The 24,236-nt window shown below is 45.7% G+C and overlaps 1 protein-coding gene across 12 annotated transcripts in view; it reads right to left on the bottom strand.

The window, feature by feature from the left end:
• The window catches only part of Bcas3 (BCAS3 microtubule associated cell migration factor), a 484,435-nt gene that overhangs the window by 50,396 nt on the left and 409,803 nt on the right, over positions 1-24,236 (bottom strand). The gene's annotated exons all lie outside the window — the stretch shown is intronic.

Below are 24,236 nucleotides of genomic sequence, written 5' to 3'. Positions count from 1 at the left end.
TCCTGGCCACTCAGGTGAAGGATTTAAATAAAGCAAAAGAATGGCAACAGAGCCAGCTTTGAGTGTGGCAGGCACGAATCTGTCTTCCATCTGCTGGGGCCTTTTTTGTTGGGCAACATGATGTGATATATTTCTGCTTGCAAAGAATGGTCAGGGATGCTAAACAAAACAGTGGGTGCAGAAGACCCTTGCGAATGGACATAACAGCACAAAATACAAAGTACACAGTGGGGGTGATATGTATTTTCCAAACTAGACTAAGACCACTTGTTAGGTAAAAATTACCACGGTTGATACCAGGACGGCTGGGCTGGGGACAGAGGCATGGAAATTAGGAGGGAAGTCTGAAGTGCTGGCTGTCTGTCCCGATAATTTAACACATGGAAAGTAAAGGCAGAAGAGGTGCAAAAAGCTTAATAGTATTTGTAGTTTAAATGTAAGTGTTCAGAGTCCGTTATAGAGCAGGGTAATGTACGCAATGACATCTGGGGCTGTAATCAGTGGAGCGCTTTCAAGAGCTGCCAAAGCAAACAGCCAAATAACAAATCCACTTTACAGATCATCAATCCGGTCCTGGACTTGCCAAGGTAAATAGTAAAAGGCTGAAGTTTGCTTTGCAAACCGGGGAGCTGGGAGTTGAGCAGGGCCCTGATCCACAGCTGCAATGCTGGGGCAGGGCCCCTGGAGCTCCAGGCATGGAAGAAGGCCAATAAGCCAGGCAGACGAGGTTCTTGAGGTGGAGGCTACCATGGGTCTGGATAGCTAGCAACCCAGAAGACAGACAAGGCTGTCAGCTGAGGTGGGCACTCTCGACCCAGCCCAGAGGTAGGGGGAGGGCTTGGTAGTTTATGGACTTGAGAAAAGAGTGTAACCCAAAGCTGCAGTCTTCCTGCTTGCTGCCAGGCTTCATGAAAGGTACGTAGAGCTCCTGGCCAGAAGGCATTTTTCTGAGAAGCTGGTCAATGTCCAGAGGAGAAGGTGCAGGCCAAAGGATAGCTGCTCTCCAGTAAATCCAAATGCCCAGAGATGGACACACTGGCTGCTTCTGAGCCCAGGGCTTTCCAGAAGGAATGATGGTTATGGGGCACAGTAGGGTCACTGTGAGATTCTTAAAACCTGAAGTGCTAAACCCTTTGGTTAAACCCCAGCATGATACAGGGAGGAAAGGTTGCTCTGAGAATATCAGTGTGCTGGTAAAGGCAGGTGTGAGCCAGCTGTCAGAGTAGGACTCTGCATGTCAGGCCAGAGAGGAATGTCCCCTCAGTGCCCTGGAAAGAAATACTTGCTTTGATTTTCTATCACAGACACAAGGCCGCAGGGCTTTAAGGGAATCATGGCCACAGAGGAGGGTTCCCTAAAGGGCAGTTTGTCTGTGTCACGTGGGTGAGAAAAGGGAAGAGCAGAAACTGCAGCAAGGCTAAAGGAAGAGGAGCTGCCGGGCTTGTTCTGAGTGCCCCGGGTAATAACTGTGTCTGGGCTTCTGGGCTGGATGCAGCCTCAGGCTCTCTGCCTAGAGACTGGCCCTGTTTAAGAAGATTGTACAGAAGAAGCCCCAGCCTCAGGGCCTGGGAGCCACAGGCTATGAAGAGTCAGACATCTGCTTGCACTAATTAATTCTAACTCCTGTTATAATTAGCTGTTTCAGTCACATTTCTTTATTTACTTTTTTTAGTACACATATATGTAAAACAGTATTTTTTGTAGCTCTTTTGCCCTCTTCTGATCTGTCATGTGTAAGGCTCAATGACTGAATTTGTTGTTGCTCTTACATTTTAACTATTCAAGGTTTATTATCATCCCATTTTACAGGTACAGAAACTAAGGCTCACAGAAGCTCTGTAACTTGACCCATGTTGTCCAGCTCAGCACTATCCCCTACATGATTTTCTTTGAAGTCTGAAGGATAAAATATGGATCCCCACATCCTCTTTCTATCAAGTGCTTTGCAGGGAGACAGCTGACATGTGCAGGGAAGGCCTCTGTTGATGTTCCTTCTGTACCCTGAACCTCTGTTTACACATCTGTCTTCCCTGTTAGACCTTGGACATCTGGAGATTACACCTAATTACCTTTCTGAATCTCTGAGGCTTCTGTTGGGGGATCTGACACACTGTATGCCGAAGAAATATGCACGAGTGGATGATCTGATGAATGCATGCATGCAGGCTCATCGCTCTAGCGGAAAATAAAGGACACGAAAGGGTCAAGAACTTGCTAAAACTTTAGAGCTAGTAGAGTGGTCAAAACCTGGGCTCAGAGAGGCAACGAGAGCTGAGAACACTGTGTGAAATCCACAGGATGGCAAGTGTTGGGTGGGGGAGAGAGTGTAGTGAGAGGGGGTGTTTCTGTTAGTGATGATGGACCCGTCTCCATTTTGTCCTTGGTCTGGCTGGAGGTCATGGCCAATTCATTCCAGTACTAGATGGTGTCTATTCTGTTAAGATTATAGTTGGATATAATCCTAGTACCTAGAAAGATGAGGCAGGAGGACTGCCACAGTTTGAGGCACCTGGTATACAGTGTTAGACTCTATTTCTCTCTCAAAACAAAAAACAAAAAAAGATTGTAAGTGGCTGTCAGCATGAATACAAAGGCCTCTGCCACAATTCCTTTTAGTATGTTGCCATAGAAGCTGCCAATGACCTCTCTGTCCCTCAGAAACATGGAGAGCAGGAATTCCCAGGAGGAGGAGAAGGAGAAACCTGTGGTCTGAGCAGGAAGTTCCTTCCTGGTTTAAAGACACCTTACCTGAGAGCTGAACAGACCTTAGCCACACTGCGCTAGAAGTGGATTCCTAGGCAGGATCTGTTCAAACAACAATTTCTCATGCCCACAGAGGCCCAAGGAGAAACCACCTGGGTGTTCCTCCACAGAGCCCTTTGGCAACAGAGGTGGTAAGAGGCAGATTTCCCCTGCAAAGAGTGGCCAGAGGCTTGGCTCAAGCATCAGTGGGATGATGGGTGGCTACTCTGACTCCACACTTGTCTGAGGCAGCCTCTCCCTGTTCATGGGAGGTCAGGACCCACATGCCAAGCCAGACATACATATGGAAAAGATTAGCCCAAACATGCAAACAGGCAGACAAGCACAGGATGATACATGGAAAAGGTTGGTTTGGGACAGACCAAAAAGCACACCACCCAAACCCATGTGCTTAATTATAGGCAGACAAGGCTTCTGTCAGCCCTAGTGAGGGTGTGGAAGGGTGGGCACCCTGAGCCAACAAGTATAAGCTGCACACCTGCCACATGGCCCTGGATCCACAGTGGGAAGCCCACAGCAGACGGAGATGATGCTAGGACATGCTCTGATCATTGGCTTTCTTTAGAGGGATTCTTTTCTCTTGCCATCATCTCTAGAGCAGGAGGTAAAAGGGGCTACATCGTTTGCTCTTTCCTTGTCTTAAGATAGTATAGGCTTACCTCAGGTAACCTTCTCTGCCCAGGTGGGCAGTTAGGGTTCTTTGGGATAAAAGCATGGGGGATTGTGGCTAATTTCCAACCTTCTCTACCCTTTCAAAAGGATTTCAGAATTACCAGTGTCCACACCTTGCAGACGCTGTAACAGAGAATGGGGCATCTTGGATGAAAAAGGGGACAGGGCAACTGGGCAGTGGTGGCACACGCCTTTAATCCTAGCACTCGGGAGGCAGAAACAGGCAGAGTTCAAGGCCAGCCTGGACTATAGAGTGAGCTCCAGGACAGCCAGGGCTATACAGAGAAACCCTGTCTCAAAAAACCCAAAAAAAACAAAAACAAAAAACAAAAAACAAAAAACAAACAAACAAACAAAAAAAACCCAAAAAATCAAAAAGGGAAAAAGGGGACAGGGCTGGCCATACACACCTCATGAAAGTGCATCTCCCAGGGTCAGCAAGCACCCTTAGAAATCCCAAGAGACCATCTCCTACTCCTCACCCCCACTCTCCACCATGCAAACCCTTTGTTGCTGTAAGATGGGTACCATTTGCCGGGCAATGGTACCCAATGGTGGTGCACACCTTTAATCCCAGCACTTGGGAGGCAGAGGCAGGTGGATTTCTGAGTTCGAGGCTAGCCTGGTCTACAGAATGAGTTCCAGGACAGCCAGGGCTACACAGAGAAACCTTGTTTTGAAAAACCAAAAAAGGAAAAAAAAAAAAAGATGGGTATCATTTGATGAGTTCTTCCCAAGCCTTGTCCTGCTGTGACTCTCAGCACAGCACACACAATAAGTTTACAAGGACTCAAGAGCCAACAGGTGTTGTTGTGCTATGTGCCCAGCATGGTTCTAGTCCACTTCCAGGACTCAGTGTTAACCTTTAACCAAGAGGGGACCATAGGAAATGGCAGACTCATCTCTTCTTGATTCTAAGGTGTCAAAACTGGCAAAGAACAAACGTCATTACCCAGAGGTGGGTGGGGTGCGGGAGAATGAGAGACTGTATGAACATAGTTTTTTCCAGTCAGGCTATGAGCAGAGTGGTAATGCTGGTATTAGCAGTTGGCTTTCTTCCCTATATGATCCTTGGCACGTGCACTGGGGTAACTGGGGAGAGTGGGGGTCTCTTCAGGGTAGGGCTGTGGAGGCCTGTGGGGAAGGAATGCTGACCTTGGCTTCATCACCAGATTAGCCAATTGGCTACAAATCCCTTGGGGCTTCCTCCATGAGATTCCCCTATAATACAGCCTCATCACACTTGCAAAATGTAACAGATTTGTAATACATTAATTGGTAAATGTCTCCTTGACTTTGCAGTCTTATTTATTACCTTTTCATGAGTGTGTATACATGTACATATATATGTATACACATACACACATATATACACATATATACATATATATATATATATATATACATACATACACACACACATACACACACATATATATAAAACATCTATATCTATATATTGATGTCAGTGTGGGACCATGAAAGGCAGCCTGATTCCTGGTTGAGCTAAGGCTAGAAGCCCCGGTGACCCTGAAGGGACGGTAGGTACTTCACCTGATTCCCAGACACCAGGCTCCTGCCACTAGCCGCAGCCCTCCATAGATTGTGGCCATCAGTCATGTTAGGGCAATGCCCCAAGTCCCTTTACAGGTAGAGGACATGACCTGTGGTAGGCTCAAGGCAGATGTCCATTTTAATGAGGTAGCTAAAGGCCTGGAGGCTTAGCCAATAAGTTTTCTTCCCACACACTCCTCCCTGCAAAAGGTATTTAACCTTAGGCCCACCCTGAGAAGTAGAATATTGTTTTACTCATCCACTTTATACCATGACAGTAAATGCCTTAAATCCATGGACTGCTTCTTTTCGTCAGGATCCATGTGGGAGCCATGGAGATGGCCTTTGCCTACAGAGCTGCTGTCTAATCCCCCCCGTAGAAAGCCTCTCTGTGCTCCCAGCCACGACTGCCACCAAGCTAAGCTCAAGCCCATTGCCACCATCAAGCCAAGGACTCTCCCCATGGGACCAGCCAGAGTTCCTCCCTCCCCTGCAACCCCCCCTCTAACCCCCTGGACTAGATCCAGCCTGCCCTGGCCTCCTTACAGCCCAGGGACCCCTGAGCCAGCTATCCTGTGCCTCAGACTGCGCTTCCCCACAGCTGGAGTGGTGTCCCAGGGCTGCCCCACATGGGGTAAGAGCAACAGATGCGGGACCCATAACCCTATAAGACAGGGTTTCTCATGTCACCCAATCCTCTTTGGGAGAACAAGATAGAAGTTTGAGGCCAGCTTGGGCTACATAATGAGTTCAAGGCTAGCCTGGGTAATCATGAGAGACTTTATTTAAATAAAACAAAACACAACAACAACACAATGCAACAGTGAGATCCAGGTGATCAGAGAGCCCCCAGTTTTCAGCTCTTGCCGTTGTCCCTTGAGTGACCAGCTCCAAACACAGACACTTCTGGACCATTTAATTTCTGTTACCTCTGTACCCTGTTCCCTCAGCTCGAATGTCACTGTCTCAGAGAAATTCCCTGAGCATTCCTTTCAGACTGCATGGACATGTTTTTCTTTACAATATTTTACATACTTTATAATTATGCTTATTTACAAGCTCAATGAATAATGCATTTTATCCTCCCTTATCCACCCACTCCATATTTCCACTGTCTGAGGACAGTTGTGTCACACAGAGGTACCTAACGGATACTAGATGGATGCAGATATTTTCAGATTTTTTTTTGATATTTTCAGATATTATATTTCCAGACAGTGAACTTTTGGTGAGAGGCATTCATGGCCAAATGACAGCCTCCAGACCCTTCCCTATTTTGTTTATCCTGTCAGAGAAGAAACTCTTCAAATTTCCCTCCTTGGGAGATCCTCTTTATGGACCCAGCATGTCATCATGGTCAAGCTGGTCCTTCTGGAGTTTAGCCAGTCATTTTCTGAGAAAGAAACCCTTGTCACTTTAAGATTTCAGTCCCTTGCTAGGGCCATATATCACTGCTCCCTATGGTCATGGCTGTGCTGCCTGCTGTTAAAATTTGTCCAATTAGACACAGCCCTGTGCGGTAAAATTCGGTGTGAAATGTGCCTGCCACTGAGCCAGTGCAGGTCTGCTGGGCAAACATCATAACCCTGAGGCAATGTTCCCTGAGGCTTGACAACAACAGTTATATTCCTTGATAATGCAGATAAGTCCCAGAGAAGCTGCCCCAGCAGGAGTGGTTGGGGTAGAACATGAGATATGGAAGGGTTATATGCTGCATGTATGGGGGGACAGTGTCTGGTAATGGTCTCTATGAGCCTCAGAAACCTGCTCTAAATGTGACAGTGGCACAGCCAATGGCTAGTGTTGTGAACCACAGAGATAGTTATGTAGTCAGAATCGACCAATAGAAACACAGCTGGAGGCAAGGGGAAGGAGGCAAACAGTTTGTATATGCTGGAGGTGGATTGATTTAGACAAGCTTTAATCTGTCCCTCAGGCTACTTGTTAACCTGATATGTAGCTCTAGCTGGCCTCAAACTTTTGGCGATTCTCCTGTCTCAGTCTCCTAAGGGCTGAGATTACAGGTGTGCACCACCAAGCCTAGCTATGGGGTTTAAGATAAGACATTTTGACATCTTTATCAAAAATTATTCTTTGCAATAACTCTCTCTCCCCACCCTCTGTGTGTGTGTGCGTGTGCATGTGTGTGTGTGTGTGTGTGTGTGTGTGTGTGTGTATGGGGGGGGGCTATCATGTATTTCAGGATGACACAGAATTCACTACAGTAGTGAAAAAGGACTTTGAACTTGTCAGTCTCCGTTTCCACCTCCTGAGCACTGAGATTACAGGTGTGTGCACCTGAAGGTTGGGTTCAGGCTGGAGGTCAAACCCAGGGCTTCGTGTGTCTACACTCTGTTTTTAAATGTTGTTCTATTTCCCCTCAAGAAGCTCAACTTTGATATTTGTAGAACATCAGACTTTTGAACACAGAAACTTGATAGAACATGCTATCGAAACCCTGATTTCATTAATGAGGCAGATGAGATGAGGAAAAGGCTGTGATTAATGGTGGCCACAGACGTGTGCTGGGCTGTCAGCAGCGGGGCTGCACTCCAGGCTAGTTCTCGCTTTACTGTCTCAAGGCTGCCCTTCTTTGGGAGCTATTTCACTTACGTTTTAATTGGTTAATTAACTAATTCCTTTTTGTAACAGTTTTACTCTATAGCCCAGGATGGCTTAAAACTCACGGTAATCCTCCTGTCTCAGGCTCCCAAGTATTGTCATGAACTACTTGTCATGAACAGGCATGAACTACTCTGCCCCCCTCACTTTACTTTTCAAAAACATTTATTTATTTTTATTTATGTGTGTGAGTGTTTTGCCTTCATGTGCCTATGTATGTGTACCATGTGGATGCCTGGTGCCTGTGTAGGCTAGAAGCAGGCATGAGATCCCCTGATGCCACGAGAGGATGCTGGGAATTAGAATAGTGTTAACTATTGTCTCCAGCCCCTCGCTTTGATTTTTTTAAAAGCAGGAGAGCTAATTCTCTATTCTAATTTTCTCTGTGGTCAGTTCCCATGTCAGTTGTGGGCTTGAGATCTGTTGATGTGTACCATGGAGGAGGCTGGGCCCTTCTCATATCCATCTATCCACTGTTCTGAGCATTATGGAGTACTGAGCCCATGACCACGGTTCTCATCCTTACAGGGTGCTTGCCCTGTGCCCACTGCTCTGGGATGTTCTTCACCTTGCAGACACCAAGGGTCTCATCTTTCCTCCCCTATCCTTTCATAGTGAATCATCACTTTCCTCCAGGAAAAACATACAAATGAGAATGGAAAAGTGCCTAGGAAAGAGGAGGGAGAGGCCCACCCAGGCATACAGGCGCTCCAAGGATAAGTGAGGGGTTGTCTCACTAGCTGGGCGGCTCATGAACTGGGCAGCACCACAGTCGATCACAACCTTGGCACCAGGAATGATTAATCTGAGTTCTGGGAGGAAAGGGGACATTTGGAAGAGTGAGACCCATCTTGAAGGCTGAGATGCCACATGGCAAAAAGCTGGGGAAGGGTAGGACTTGGTCACCAGTTCCCTCCCCATACTCATCAACCCTGCTCATCTGTAAGATGGTAACTTGGAGAACATCTACGCTGCTTCTCAAGGCACTGTGAACTCCCAACTAATCTTTTCTTCCAAATCTATCTTCCCTTGTTTCAGTTCTCAAGGGAGAAAAGTAAAGTTAGGCTCACTCCTGGATGAGGCAGCTTTCTGGTAAGGTCATATCCTCAACCAGAACCCAGGGCTAGGTCCCTCATGCCAGTTTCTCATGGCTCCATATTTCCATGGTGTAGCCCAAGGCTGCAGAGTGAACTAGTGAGATTTAGGACGAAAAGAGTCATCAGAATGGGTTATAAATGAGTCCTTCCCCCTGGGGAAGTTTAGGCTCTAGACAAAAGTCTTCTCATCTTTAAAAGACTCCCCTTTGTAAAATGAACAATCTGGCTCATGGTCATCAGCTGTCTGAAAGGCTGTTGGGTCACAGTGAATCTCCCCTGTGATGCTAAGTTCATGTGACCATTATCCTCTCTTTCTCTCCTTTTTCCAAAGCCAAGTGCTTAGCAGTTCAATCAAATTAACTGTGGCACTTTCAAAAGCATCAAAATAGCTACAATTCTCCCTAAAAAGAAGGCAGGCGCCTTGTTTTCAAGAAAAGATATGAAGTTGTCACTCGGAGATCAGAAAACAAATATTCATTCTGTGATGGTACATCCCCCCACCCTTACTTCCATGGTCCCCTCTAACCCACCCCCACCCCCCAAAAAAGAGGTTTAAAAATATCAGCACCAATGCTTACTTCTGGCCAAATTTATTTCCAGCTTTGAGTAACTGGGTGTTCTTTATGGTCAAGGACAAAAAACCCAAGAGGCTGGAAAAACCTCATTAAAAAACCCACAAACACAACTCATTTGTTTGAAATGAAGTGGAGGCAGGAGGGAAGGAAAGGAACAGGGAGTGGGAGGGAGAGTGAGCCCGAGCTTTTGGCCAAGCCTCAGTTCTGAAGAACTGTCACAGCCGAATAGTGGCCAAAGTACAATTTCACTCCTCAGAAGATGGTGGAGGCTTGGCCGGATGGGTGGGAACCACAATCAGTAACACGTCTCCTTGCAGGAGTGAGGAGACAAAGAAATTCTTTCTGATCTTAAGAACTGCTCAGTTTGGCAGTCTGTGTGAAACCGCCTCAGGCTGAGGGAGTAGCCAATGGTGAAGCTCTGGTCTAGAGTGCCACAAGTCCTGGGTTAGATCCCAAAGTGGGAACAAGGAGGGAGGAGTCTAGATGCCCAGAGCCTTGCAGTTACACAGAATGGGTCTACAGACTTCAGCAATCAGCAAACTGCCTCCACACAAGAGCTCAACCTGAAGAAAAGAGTAGTGATTGGTACAGCTATCCACACTGCATCTTGGATGAGAGTAAACTGAAGCTAGGAGATCAAAGAACTTGCCTAAGGTCACAGAGTCTGAAGCACTAAAGTCTAGGCCTCCAGGGTTTTCCAAAAGCTTTTCTCTCTTGTCTCACAGCTCAAGTCAGGACCAGTATGGAGAGATTCTAATCTCAGAGTCCAGGGCAGTGGCTACATTTCTCACAGCCTACAGCTTGTTCCAGTATGAACAATTCTTGATGACAGGGATCAAATATCAACATAAGTGACAGTCAACAGAGCCAGGCTCCCTGATGGCAAAGGAATAAGGACACAAGGAGCCCCTTGGCTTGCAGGGCTATCCAGACAGCCTTGAGGAGGAAAGCGTTTCCTGGTCACAGCCCCTGACCTTCCTCAACTAGGGCCTCTTCTCAGGGCCCTCCACCACTCACCAGCCCTGCTTTTGAGCATGCATTTCCTCCCAGTTCAGACCCGCAACCAAGCTCTAAAGACAGAGGTCAGGATCTTCCCTCCAAGAAGCCAGAGGACAGGAGGATAAGGAAGAGCTGAGGTGGGGTAATACAGCACCATGGCATATATAAACAATTTAAAAATGATAAAAACAAACCTCCAAGCCTAAGGACCTGATTTTTAAAAATAGATGGGAAAAGGGAAGTCAGAAATAAGAGATATGCCTTTAATTATGCTTGTAAGACTCATGGAGATGGGAGGGGGACTAAAATGAACCAGGTTAAAGTCTTAGAAGACTTGAGTTCTATCCTCAGCATTACTATTTACTATTGTGTGATATAAAAAAAAAATCTTAAATTCTCTGAACCTCTTTTGCTACAACCCAGCATTCATTAAGGATCATCTGAGCTCCGTGTGAAGGCTAAAACATTTAAACATGTGATATATGGTTATTATGGCTCAAGAGCTGATAACATGTGTTTCAGGCAGCTGAGGAAACCCTCCTGCCAATTAAGAAAACATAAGAAACATCCAAAACAAATACTCAAAAAGTCTAATTGCACCCTCTGGGTCTTGTCATTAAAGTCAGTAAATGTTTTGTGACTTAAAAAAACTGAAGAGAAACTGGCTGGAAAAATTTATCGTTAAATATATTCCTTCAGTAGCATTCCCTGCTAGGAACCTAGGGGATGAGTCAGGGAACCCAAGTCTTTTTGGTTCATAACACACCTCTCTAGGAATAGTTTATCCTACAAAGAAGAAAGACGGAGCCTGACAGTGAAAAGCCCGCTAGAAAATTTGTATAATAAATGCACACAAAAAGGAACCCTGAGTGCTCTCTGAAGAACTACGAGGTTTTGCATAGAAAAGGAACTTTTAAATCTGCCTTCAGAGGGTCATGCCATGTCTCCCCTAATGTCATTACAGCTACTTAGTCTGAGCAAAGGCTACATACACTATTGTACTAGGGAGGAAAAGGAAATTACTTTAGTCAATGTCAAAATGACAAACCATCAAAAAAAAAAGTGTGGTTTATTCAGAAAAAAAATCTCTTAAATGAACCTAGATGGCTTGGCAAACTTTTGATTTTAATCTTGTGATACAGTATAACAACAGAAGGCCACTGCAGCATATCAAGCAAATGTATAAGGATATGATCAATACACTTGACATATTATTTAATTACAATCTTTAGTGACAGAGACAGTATGAAAACCTAGCATCAACATTCTGACAGTAGAATGAATAGATATGATTATTCTTCTTACTAATACAGCAGAATTGTAAGTTATCAAGCCAGACTGTAGATGTGAGCCCCAAGGTCACCTTAGTTTAGTAAGTTTGATGCAGGGTGCCAGAGCACCAATGCCATGCCCACTGTAAAGAACTAGAAGCTGAGGGTTACAAGTTCAAATGTTTAGAAGGTCCTTATTCCTACCTGTCTCTCCAAAATCTCCTGTAGCCCAGGATGACCGTAAACCAGCTGTGTAGCCAGAATTTTTAACTTTGAAGATCAGAATAACTGATCCCACTCTGCCACTCAAGGGCTGGTACTATAGTCAAGTGCCAGCATGGCTTTTACATGGTAGGGATCACACACCAGGCTCTGTTCAAGCACTCTATCCTGGAGCTGATTCTTAGTGCATTTCTTTCATGCCCAGATCCCCTCGAGCTACTGGGGCTTAGGGAGATGAGTAAATATGTGTTCACTAACTCTTGGGACCACAGCTTACATATGCAACAGTTTCAGAGCTCTGTGAGCCCCTATGCAGCCCTTCATAGTGCAGGACAATGAGGACCAGAGGAGAGAAAAAGACATGCAGAAGGTCACATGCCTTCCCGGTACAAGGAGGTCAAGACCCAGGTTTCAGGATGCCTGGTACAAAGCTCTTTCTGTGCTGAAAAGCTCTAGCTGAGGTGGTCAGCTAGAACACAGCCAATATAGCCGTGGCGATTATCATGCCAACAGCAAGGAATGCACTCTCCAGCACGGGCCAAGGGAATGATGGTTAACATTTAACATCATGGAAACAACTTCAAAGACACTGCAGCTGGACTCTAATAATGGGGATGAAAATGCTGAGACGCACAGAAAGCTGCAGGTGGACTTCTCTGGCTGGAAATAGCATATGGCCCCAGAGTAGGAGTTCTTCTCAGGAGCTCTAACTGGCCTTTACCATGGGGTCAGGGGATAGGAACCATCCCACAGTCTGTGGTTCAGTATGTTCTTAAGCTGTGTGCACCTTATTAATGCCACAGGACACTGATGAATGCCTATGTCTGCAATCTAGAAGAGAGTGTGGCTGCAGTGGACAGGGGGAGAGGGAGATGGTACTACCTGGGTGGGCTTCTAGAAAGGCCAAGAATGGCAGGAAGACAGGGATCGGAATCTTTCTCATAAAAGCCTGGCAATGACATGCACCAGTTAATCAAATATAAGGGTAGGAGTGGGGAGACAGGACAGGGAAACTGAATACAGTACTGATATACAGTTGCCCCTTGTGTTCTGCAGGGTACTGGTTCCAGGCCCCACTGATGATATGCTGTGCAAGACCCATATATAACACAGTATAGTACTTGCACGTAATCTATGCATGCACTCTTGTATACTCACACATCTCCAAGGCCTCTAATATCTAATACAACATGAATGGTAAGTAAACAGTTGCTAAGTTGTATTAATTAGGAAATAATTACTAGAAGTAAAGTCTTTAAACTTCTATATAGAAGCATTTTTCCTGAATACGTCTGTCTATCCATCCACCCATCCACCCATCCATCCATCCACCCATCCATTCTTTCATCTATCCTTTCATCTATCTAGATAGAGTCTTTTTATGCACACTGGCTGTCCTGGAACACCTATGTAAAACAGGTCATTTACTTTTGAGACAGGGTCTCATGTTGGATCCCAGGCTAGCTTTGAACTTATGTTAGCCCTCTTACTTCAGTCTTCTTAGTGCTGGACTGCAGGCATGCACTAGCATGCCCAGATTTTTGGTTTTTTGTTTTTTGTTTTTGTTTTTCGAGACAGGGTTTCTCTGTATAGCCTTGGCTGTGCTAGAACTCACTCTGTAGACCAGGCTGGCCTTGGACTCAGAGATCCGCCTGCCTCTGCCTCCCAAGTGCTGGGCTTAAAGACGTGTGCCACCACCACCCGGCCAGTTTTTTGTTTTTTATTAAATTATATTCAGAGATAAGACAGTAGTCTTTAGATAACTTACAAATTTCCAAGGTATGGTGGTACATATATCTATAATCCTAGCAGGAGAATTGCCAAAAGTTTGAAGCCAGCCTGGTCTATATAGCTCTGGGTCAAAAACCAAACTAGTAGAGTAGGCATTTCTGTAATTATAAAACCTCAGTGTGTGTGTGTGTGGGGGGGGGCGGGCTTGAGCAGAAGAACTGCCTCAATTGCAGCCTCAAGCAAAGAAAAGGGAACTCAGAATTTTTAAGAACCACAAAGCAGTAAAAAGAAATATAAATGCTATATCCACCTTAGAACTGTAGGAGGGGTTCCCAAACTACACCAGTATTACCAGAGTCTTACGTGGAAAATGGAATTTTATATCATGTGATAGCAGTTTCATAAAAGGGCCAGCAGTGATTGGAGTTAGCTTCTTGCTATTGAACACATGAGAAATTCCTTACAGGGAAAATGGCGAAACATAATTTAAGTTGAAACTGTTAATGTAATAATCTTAAATAGCAGAACTGTTGAACGTTACCAGAGGAGCCTAGCCCAGCTTGTAGCCTTGCATGGCAGTTTAGCAGATGGATGCTGAGGAGTGAAGGGGCTGCAGCCTCTTCTATTCATTTTCTCCTCCTTCTTTCTCAGAAACCAATGATGTACAGCTCTAAGAGCAGCCTTGTGATCATGACTTCTGCTGCTCTTAGAATGGCGGCTGAGATCTTTGTTCAAAGTGTACCTCCCACTGAGGCAAGGAGCTGTGAGGCTCTGGATAAGACAGTACTCTAGTGAGCAGAGGATGGGAAATTAAAAGGAAAAACCCTAGCCTTGAAGTAGTCAGAGAAGAAGAGACACTGGACCCTCCGTGACTAGGAAGGTAGCACAAAGCGGTGCCACGTAGGGTGACACATGAAGGAGAAGCGGGTGGCATCTGGCAATGGAAGAGAAGGTGAGTTTTAAGACACAGCAAGGGACATCCTAGAAACTGGTGTGAGCAAAGGCACGGGGTACCAAGCAGGGTTATGGGAAGCTCCATGTCAGGGAGGGCTGAGGGGTGGATGCTGCAGATCCTCGATATGAGGGTGGAGGGCTTGGACTCATGCCTTGCCATTTATAGGTGGCCCTGAGCCACCTTTTGCTCTCTGGGAAGCCCACTAACTGAGGTGAGAACAGAGGCTGCACAGTTGGGGCAGATGAGCCTGTGAACACAGAATGTGTGCTGAGCAGGGGGGCAGGAGTACAAAGGGCAGCACTGGGATGCTTGAGAGAGGATTAAACACAAGTCCTCGCAGAAGGAAGCTGAGATCCAACAGCAGCAGACAGATGTGGTGGCTTCTGACAGTGTTCACATCTGGATTCCCAACCCCCCTGCCATAGTGGCTCAAATCAGTAATGTCTCCTGAAGGAAACCTGGATGAGGATGGTGTGTGAAGAGGATTATCTCCTCCCTGTCTACAATTTATTGGTCCTGAATATCAGGTTAGCAAGCTGAAGCAATTAAACATCAGGCCAGCTGTTTCAGGCAATTAGGTAACATTTTTCATTTAGAAGACCACACAACAGAGAAGAGAGACTACAGAGATAAGACCTGTGTTTTGATTTGCTAAGTCTCTGCTGCAGATAAAACCCAGCTTTTTGGAACCCTTCAGGCAATTACTATTTCAGGCTTGGCAGGAACTGGAGTCTGAAAGTAACTATTGGGCTTCTCTTGGCAAGGCTCAAAGCCACTGTAGCTGTGTGAATGTCCGAGGCAGTGGTAGAAGGGCAGGAGGAACCCAGGAGCCATAGAGCTGTTAGAATGGCTGCTGCAGGCCCGTGGCTCAGAGGAGGTCAAACTGGGTCCTCCCACATGTTCTTAGAGAGGGAGTGTGGTGGGATGGTGAAGGCCCGGCCTGCTCATGCGGATTCTGTGGCTGCCTGCCTAGCATGTGCTTTCGGCAATTCTGTGGGCCGGGCCCTGCCCTGCCTCCCCTCCCATAGTTTCTTTTCTTGCAGAAGAGGGCTGAGGAGAACTTCTGCCTGGGCTGGGGGTGAGGGGTATCAGATGAAACGGGGATGAGCGGCAAGGTGCCAACCGGTACAGGCTTAGTACCAAAGTGGAGAAAGTAGAGGGTGGTGGAATTTTTTTTTTTTCCTGAAACAGGGTTTCTCTGTGTAGCCCTGGCTGTCCTGGAACTAACTCTGTAGACCAGGCTGGCCTCAAACTCAGAAATCCGCCTGCCTCTGCCTCCCAAGTGCTGGGATTAAAGGCGTGCGCCACCACTGACTGTTGAGGGTGGTGGAATTTGATGTCCTCTCTGTGACTACTGGTCAAGGCTATGCTGTTCTAGCCACTTGCCCTGAGTGGGTCTCAGTTTCCACAGCATCAAAGTGTGAGGAGCTAGGCCAGTGCAGCTAGATTCTTAAGGAGCCTTCGAGTTTTGACATTCTCCTATTCTGAGGTGCCAAGAGAGATAAATCAGCAGGCTGAAAGCAAGCAGGCTTTTCTTTGAATAGAAAAGGGGATAGTCTTTGTGCTGCCAGCCGACTTCCCCACAGGATTCTGGGGCTGGCCTCGAGCGGAGAGAGTGGGGCAGCTCAAGGAGACAGAGGGCCGCGTGTGGTCGCAGGCTACCCTGCCTTGGAACCTCTCTTGCCTGAGCTCTTCCACTTAATTGGGAGCTTGCCTTCCCAGCTGTGTATTTTTATCCTGGGCCCCAGAAACCAAACCCTGAGGTTTGTAGCCAGAGGCCGCTGCTTGTTTTCTCGTTAACTGCCTCAGCTCTGAGGTGCTTTGCAGGAAGTCATCGGCCTGATGCAAGGCCTCTCCAGCAAGCAGGCCTCCAGGGAGGATGCTGAGTGAGAGGCACTGGAATCCAAGAGCTGTCCTCCAACCTCGGAAATAAATCCCCCACACTGTCTGGCCCACACAAAATCCCAGTTCAGCCCGGCCTCTCCTGTGGGGTTATTCTGGTAACAAAAAGCTTGAGATCAGCAGTTCTTTTCTACTCTTACCCACTCCCAGAGAGGAGCCAACTGGGCTATTCCTTAGGCTCCACTTTCTGTGTCTGAAATGTGGTTGAAAACTAATATTCCAGATGTTTCCTCAGATTTTAAGTTGAACCACAGATTAAGCTTCCTATAGGAAGACGGTCTGGCACAGGCGGGGAGGACAGTGAATCTTTTTGAGCCACTCCACCCTTTGCCAGCTGCCTCGCCTTCAGGAGGTGCTATGGAGTTTTTTTTTTTTTTTCAACCCCAATTTCTTCTAGCAAAATAACAGCTTTCCCTTTCTATCAGGCAGTAACCACTGTGAGCCCAAGGACTGTTTAGTTCAACACTGTGCAGTCTAATGCTGATGTGCTCCTTAGCTACTGAACCAGTGAGGTCAACATGATCAGAAATGCCAAGTGTCTAGCATCTTGGGGGAATCCATTTCTTTCACCCAAGTGGTGGGTGCTCAGTAAAAAAGAAAGCCCTTCCTTGTGACCATGGAAGTTATGGAAGGGCCATCCCATGGGAGAAAAAGACGGTTAAAATTTTCTCTCCCTCCTTTCCTCCTCTCCTTTCTTTCCTTATTTATTTATTTATTTATTTATTTATTTATTTATTTATTTTTGTGGTGTTAAGAACAGAGCCCAGGGCCTCACATCCCCTGACCCCTATTTTTACTATTTTATTTTGAGACAAGATCTTGCATAGTTGCTCAGTTGGCCTTGGGCTTGCTTTATAGCTCAGGCTACAAATTCTAACTTGCAAACTTCCTGCCTCAGCCTCCTGAGTATCTGGGATTACATCCAGCTTCAGAAAGCCCTTTGACTGGGCAGTGTTATCTGCCCATGTCAGTGCTGACTCTGCAGCTATTGCTGGAGCCTATGCTGGCAATGGAAAAGGCTGACCATGTACTGATATTACACGGGTGGCAGGAGCATCTTCATTAGGCCAATGGCTTCCTGGCCTTAGGGTCTTCCAAAGAGACTCACACAACCAGATTCGAGCACAGAACCCGAAATCTCAAAGGCTGCGAACACACTAGGCCATTGTTCTTGGACAGCAGCAACTCAGATCAAAATGGTGAGTGGGATTTTCCTTGCATTGGCTACAATACACATGTTTGTTCAAGAAAAAACAGTTGGAGCAAGAAGGCATGAATGTCTGCTGCGAAAGAAAAGCCTGTTTGTGCCAATTACAGTGGCAGATTGTTCAAGGAGTTCATCCTGAAAGTCCAATTACCCCCCAAAGCATGACCAAGGTCAGTGTCACTCTGCAGTGCGCCAACCATTCCAGCCACTTCAGCACAGATGTAAACTGCACAGATCTGCCTGTCGGGAGAGCGGCTGTCCACCAGCCTTGCTAGCCAGTTTGTGTGGACACTACCATTCTCCTTATTCCCGGGCAGATGTGTCCAATGAGTATCTCTGCAATGTGCAGATCTGGGACTCATTTTATGTGTGTGTGTATGTGTGTGTGTGTGAGTGTGTGTGTGTGAGAGGGAGAGAGATAGGAAAGGAGGGAGGGAGAGAGAGGGAGAGAAAGAGAGAGAAAGAGAAAGGGAGAGAGAGAGAGAGAGGGAGAGAGAGAGAGAGAGAAAGAGAAAGAGAGAGAGAATGAGTGAACAGTGGCCTTCAGAAGGACCAGCAGCCCATCCTGATGATGAGTGAGGGTGTAAACTTCAGGAGCAACAGATAAAAGATCTGTCCCTGTTTTATTTTGAGCAGTACACTCCCAAGCCATAGCCATTAGCAGATGAGATGTGAAATGACCTATTTACCTTATACTCGACTGACCTATGGCCAGGAAGCCCTAGAGATCTGCTTACCTCCACCTTTCTACTGCTGGGATTGCAACTGTGTGCCACTATGCCTGGCCCTTCTAATATAGGATCTAGAGATTAGACTCGGGTCTATGTGTTGGTGAGGCAAGTGCTTTGATAACTGAGCCATGTCCCCAGTCCCCTTTTAGAGAGTCTTAAGAGCAGCATTCCCTCACACCTGCAAGTTCTTAAACAACACAGAAATTACTGTACAAAAAATTTCCCTAAACAGTGAACAGCATGTCCTAATATGGACTACAAAACAAATATGTAATATTTTCACATGCCAGACAGCTTCACTAGAGATCCTAAATTTAGACAATGAAGGGTCCATCAATCAACCACAGCAAGATCTAGTCTTTGAGATAAGCTATTGTATAGAATCTCTCTCTTCTGTGTGAGTTAGCTGTTAAATTCCTCAGGACCCAGTCGGTATTTTAATCAGCATCTAATTTCTATGTATAATATATCAAATATGAGGAAAAGGATACATGTGACAATTTGTATATTTATAAAATAGGAATAAAATATTTAACACTACTGAGTTAAATTTTAATAAATTTAGGTTTATCTATTTTTATGTGTATGAGTGCTTTGCCTTCATGTATTCAAATGTACCTTGTGCATGCCTAGTGTCCTCAGAGGTCAGAAGAGGTACTCAGACCTGAAACTGGAGTCAGAGATGGTGGCGAGCCATGTGTGAGTGCTGGGAACTGAACCTGGGGCTTCTTCAAGAAAAACAAATATTCCTCACAGATGAGCCATCTCTCCAGCTCTGCAAATAAAGTTTTTATGGGTAGTTTCAGGCAATAGTTCAAGTGTTCTACACATAGGAACTCAATGAATCCTCCTAACAATGCTAGAATGAGGGTATGCTAGATTATGGATGCAAACATGGGAGCAAACATAGGTGAAATAAGTTGTCTAAGAAGACTCAACTGGGCCTGGCAGTGGTGCACACCTTTAATCCCAGCACTTGGGAGGCAGAGGGAGGCGGATTTCTGAGTTCGAGGCCAGCCTGGTCTACAGAGTGAGTTCCAGGACAGCCAGGGCTACACAGAGAAACCCTGTCTCAAAAACAAAACAGAACAAAAGAAGAAGACACAATTGGTAGAGGCAGGGCTAGCTGGTAATGTCCAAACACATAAGGACCCCAAGCCATGCAAGGGAAAAAACAAAGGATACAATTTTAAAGATGGCAAATGACCCAATGACACTTCTTAAAAAAAAAAAAAAATACCTGTGAGCAGTGACTGCAATCAAAACACTACGGAATCATCACCTCCCCCTGGTGTGAATGCTACCATCAAACAGGACAGAGAAATGCTGGTGAGGGCAAGGAGGGGGCTCCCACTCACTGTGGGGAGAAGGGGGCTCCCACTCACTGTGGGAGAGGGGGGATCTCACACACTGTGGGGAGAAAGTGGAGCTCCCACACACTGTCGGGGATAGTTTAGTTCAGCCACCATGAAAATAATATGAAGGTTCAGAAAAAAAACAACTAAAAAATCACCACCACATCATTTGGTGATTCTACTACTGGTTTTGTAGCCAAAGGAAATGAAATTAACATGAAAAAGAGATACTTACACTCTTTACTATAGCCAAGACAGAGAATCAACCAGGGTGTCCACTGATGGCTGAATGGATGAAAGTGTGCTCATATTCTAAAAAACTGATCTCATAAGGAGTAGAATAAAGGCCAGTGGAGTCTAGGAAAGGGGGGGGAGGGAGGATACAAAGGGGGTTGCAATAGAGAGCAAACTACAGTTATGTAGGAGGAACCAGTCTAAAGTCTAATACTTCCCCAAAGATTTCCAACGCAAAGAAATGAAAAATGCTAATTACTCAGATTTGATCATTATATTTACATATACCTAATTACCACAATTTACCCCATGAGTACATATAAATACTATGTGTCATTTAAGAAGAAAAAGGCAGAGCTGGAAACTGAAGTCTAAAGGGACTGCTCCAGGGTCCAGGTGTTGTCCACTGAGGATCCAGAAGGTCCTCACAGGTCACTTGGATCTTAGCCCTCTCTCTTGGATACCACTCCTTTCTCCTGGCTGCCCTGCTCTAGACACAAGGGCCAACAGCCTAGACAGTGCATCCTCTAGAAGAGGCAGATCCTCCACACTACTATGCCCAGATGCCAGTGCCTGGAACTAGATTGAGGGTGTTGTCAGGCAGCACAGGCTTGTTCAGTCTTAAGTCATTTACCCCTCAAAAGTTTTGTTTGCTTAATCCCTTGACTCGGTAACTGGGCTCAGTGGGACATATTAATTCCTAAGAGAGGATTCACACATAGGCTAGATAGGCAAGCAGGAGTTGGGAGAGGAAGAAAGTCAAGGACATAGTTCTTTGCCATGTCCTTCCTGTCACCATGTCGGACCCACAGGTCTAACCCTTTGAATGGTTCCTGATAGCTCCTTGAGAAAAGTCGAACCTGGAGAAGTAACATTGAGGTTAGCATTCAAATGTCCTATCGCCCATGTGTTCCCTAGACACTTCTACTACCTGTCCAGCATCCCTCATTATCTTGTTCTGAATGGGGAGGAAGACGGAGGCTGCCTTATGTCTTGAAAATCCTGAGAGATGCTTACAAGTCAGTGAAGAATCAGTCGAGCCCTTTCTGTACATCCCACACAAGCTAAGGCTCTTTCCCCCTTACACTCAAGGGAAGGCTGAGAAAAGCATCATTCCTTCAGTGGGGTGAGGATGAGGGTGGGTGGAATTAACCCTGTTTGAGTCATGAATCCAAAGGCAACAGGATTCCATGCTGAAACACTCAGAGGACAGGATGGGAAAAGTCCCCAGGATCTGCCTGAAGCTACATGGACAGAGGAAGTCATGCATAGTACTTCTCCAGCCTACTTACTCTTTGGTACATAAACTTTATAAGTATAATGTTGGCAGATTCTAGTGTATAAAAAAGTAGCTTAAAAAACTCAAACCATAAATAATGCCAAGTAATAAAGGAGGTGAATGTTTCTGTTATTAGATTCTTTCATTGTATAAATCTATTTAATAAGCTGGCTTGGAATCTCTGATAGAAAACAGACTTAGTGTGGTGTTACAGACCAATCTGTTCTAGGAGGCTAGCACAGGGGACTCATGCCAAGTTAGACTTCTCTGTTCTTAACCAATGCAACCTAAAATGTAATTGTTGTTTCCTTGTTCAGAAATGGAAAATGTCTTGGGAGGCTGTGGTTGTAGGGAGAGAGCATGCTCGGTTGGTGTCAGAGTGCTCCCTCCTGCTCTCCCTCTTGCTGCCATCTGCAGTCACATCTTCTACAGCACTCTACTGTATTTATAGATCCTGTTGCCTTTTGTCTTACTCACTGAGAGGGGCCAGGGGTCTGTGGAAGCCTCCTGGTTTTTAGAGTGCATTTTCTCAACACTTAATAGTACATATTTAGAAAAGTTCTTCCAAATAGCCTCCTTTGACCCAAGACCCATGGCAACCACTTTGGGTAGAAAAATTCCCTGAATGCTTGAGGAGGGGTGGGAGGAAGGGATGGGATGGGGCCTCTGGGGTCACATCCATCCTCTGACACCATGGTTTCTAACGGCTTGTTGATGTTTGCTGGGGTTACTATCATTGTGATGGGCTGTAAAGTGAAATGCTATAAACCAACCGAAAGCCTGGCTAGAAATATTTGCCGAATGGCATAAGCGACACCTTCAAGAGTCCCCACACACTCAGCCACACTTCAGGGCTTGGCTGATTGTATCCACTGCTGTTTATAGCACTGGGATGCATAAATTCTGTCACCTGGCCAGCTTCTGACCCAAATACCTTGGTCCCACCAAGTGTTTGTTAAACAGGTAAAACAAAAACCAATGAGACAAAACACTTTACTTATTTGCTCAATTTCATCCCTGTCTGAGAGCTGTAAGACACAATGGTATAAAGGTGCATTATTTAGCTTTTGTGTCACATCTGTATGTAAATAGCTGATGCTAGCCAGGCAGTGGTGGCACATGCCTTTAATCCCAGCATTTGGGAGACAGAGGCAGGTTGGATTTCTGAGTTCAAGGCCAGCCTGGTCTGCAGAGTGAGTTCCAGGACAGCCAGGGCTACACAGAGAAACCCTGTCTGGAAAAAAACAAAAGAAAAAAAAAAAGCTGATGTTTTGTAATGTACTTTATCTAGATAGGATGGAAGCATCTAACATAGTGGTTCTCAACTGTCCCAACACTCGATAGCTGATAGATATCACTGGGGGAGGGGGACCGAGACCTACAGATTGAGAAATCAGAAGGTATTAATAATAGGGCTTGGTGACTTGTGCCCACAGTCCTAGCACTTGGGAGGTAAAGGAAAGAAGATCTGGGTTCAAGGACAACTACAGAGCAAGTTAGATAGAGCTCAGCCTGAGTCACATGAGACCTTGTCTAAAAAAGAGGAAAAGGAAAAGAAAACTCGTGCTGGTGAGATGCATGGCTCAGCAGTTAAGAGTGCATTCTGCTTTCGCTGAGAACCTAAGCTCAGTTCTCTTGTTGGGTGACTCCAGCTCCAGGGGATATAGTACCCTCTTCTGGCCTCCCCAGGCACTGCACTCCTGTGCACAGATCCATACAGAGATACACACTATTAAGAATAAAAATGTCTTAAAAATCTATAATAGAAGGTCATATAAAATTAATCAGAAGTTTGAATTAGATACTTTTCCTAGTTATTTCCTGAATTAGTTATTAAGTCCTTATCCAGGAATGTTTGGGGAATTGCAGAACACTTAGACATGAAATTAGCCAGAGGCCCCTCCACAGTTTCTCAGAATTATAGTTTCTTTTATTTCTGAATACTTCACTAATGTACTCTGGCACACTCCCACTGAGGAAGAACGGGATTACTTCTGTCTTATACAAGTAGACAGACATCAAATAGAAGAAGATGCAGTTCAAAGGGACTGCTTGCATCTTAGCTGGAGGCCAGACAGAGCCAAGGCAGCTCTGGTTAGGCTCCTGTGGTTGTGAGCCCTGTGGGAAGTAAAGGCTGGACTCTTCTCCACACTGAGCCCCAAAGCATTCAAGCAAACTCCAGTATCTCTTGTAACAGAACCAAGGAATGGGAAGGCTTCTTTGTTCCTCAAAAAGGAACCTGAAAACAGTCAGAAACGTTCCTTTGGGGTGTAGCTCCAAGGGAACCCCAAGACCAAGGCAAAGAACAGAGATCTGCGAGGCACAAGGGTGGGTGCCAACATCAGCCAGGCCCTGGACTTGGCCTCTTCTCTCAGATCAAGCCAGATGGTCTTTGAGAGAATCACAAAGCTGGTGAAACTGGTTCAAGGCTCTCAAGCCTAGAACTGTTCTAGAAAGATCTGAGGCAGGAAAAATGACAGATTCAGAAATAATCATCTAATTGAAGCCTGAAGAGAAAGCCAGAGTTCCACTAAACAGCAGTTAGCAGAAAGTACCTAGGCTTACCTGCCCAGCAGTATCTTAGAGGACAGCCTTCTCAGGACGGGTTTTAATGCTGCATGTGCTAACTTAAGCCAAAGGGGGCACAGAGGTAATGGTTAATGGTTTGTTGCTCTTCCAGAAGACCTGGGTTTGATTCCCAGCACCCATATGGGGACTCAAAGCTGTCTATAGCTCTAGATGACCTCCTCATCTGAGCCACTGTGGGTACCATGTATGCACACTGTGCATAGGCATCCATACAGACAAAATACCTATACACAGAAAGTAAAAACAAGCGAATAAAAGCCAAAGAGTCTGCAATTCTCCAACAGCTATATGTCAGACTGTGTTGCAGCCAAAGGACCCCACCAGTGCACTACAATCTACTTAAGTAAAGTAGGGTAGACCTGTGGGTATAAGCCTTAGGGCTAAGTTCAGGGTTCACAGACTCAAGGGATATTCTTAGTTTATTCACTGTATGATCTGTCAGAGAGTATCAAGACAAAGAAATTTTACCAAATGCAGC

This window comes from Mastomys coucha, unplaced genomic scaffold, assembly GCF_008632895.1.
Source record: "Mastomys coucha isolate ucsf_1 unplaced genomic scaffold, UCSF_Mcou_1 pScaffold5, whole genome shotgun sequence".
Taxonomy (NCBI): domain Eukaryota; kingdom Metazoa; phylum Chordata; class Mammalia; order Rodentia; family Muridae; genus Mastomys; species Mastomys coucha.
This window is presented reverse-complemented; position numbering and strand designations above follow the sequence as displayed.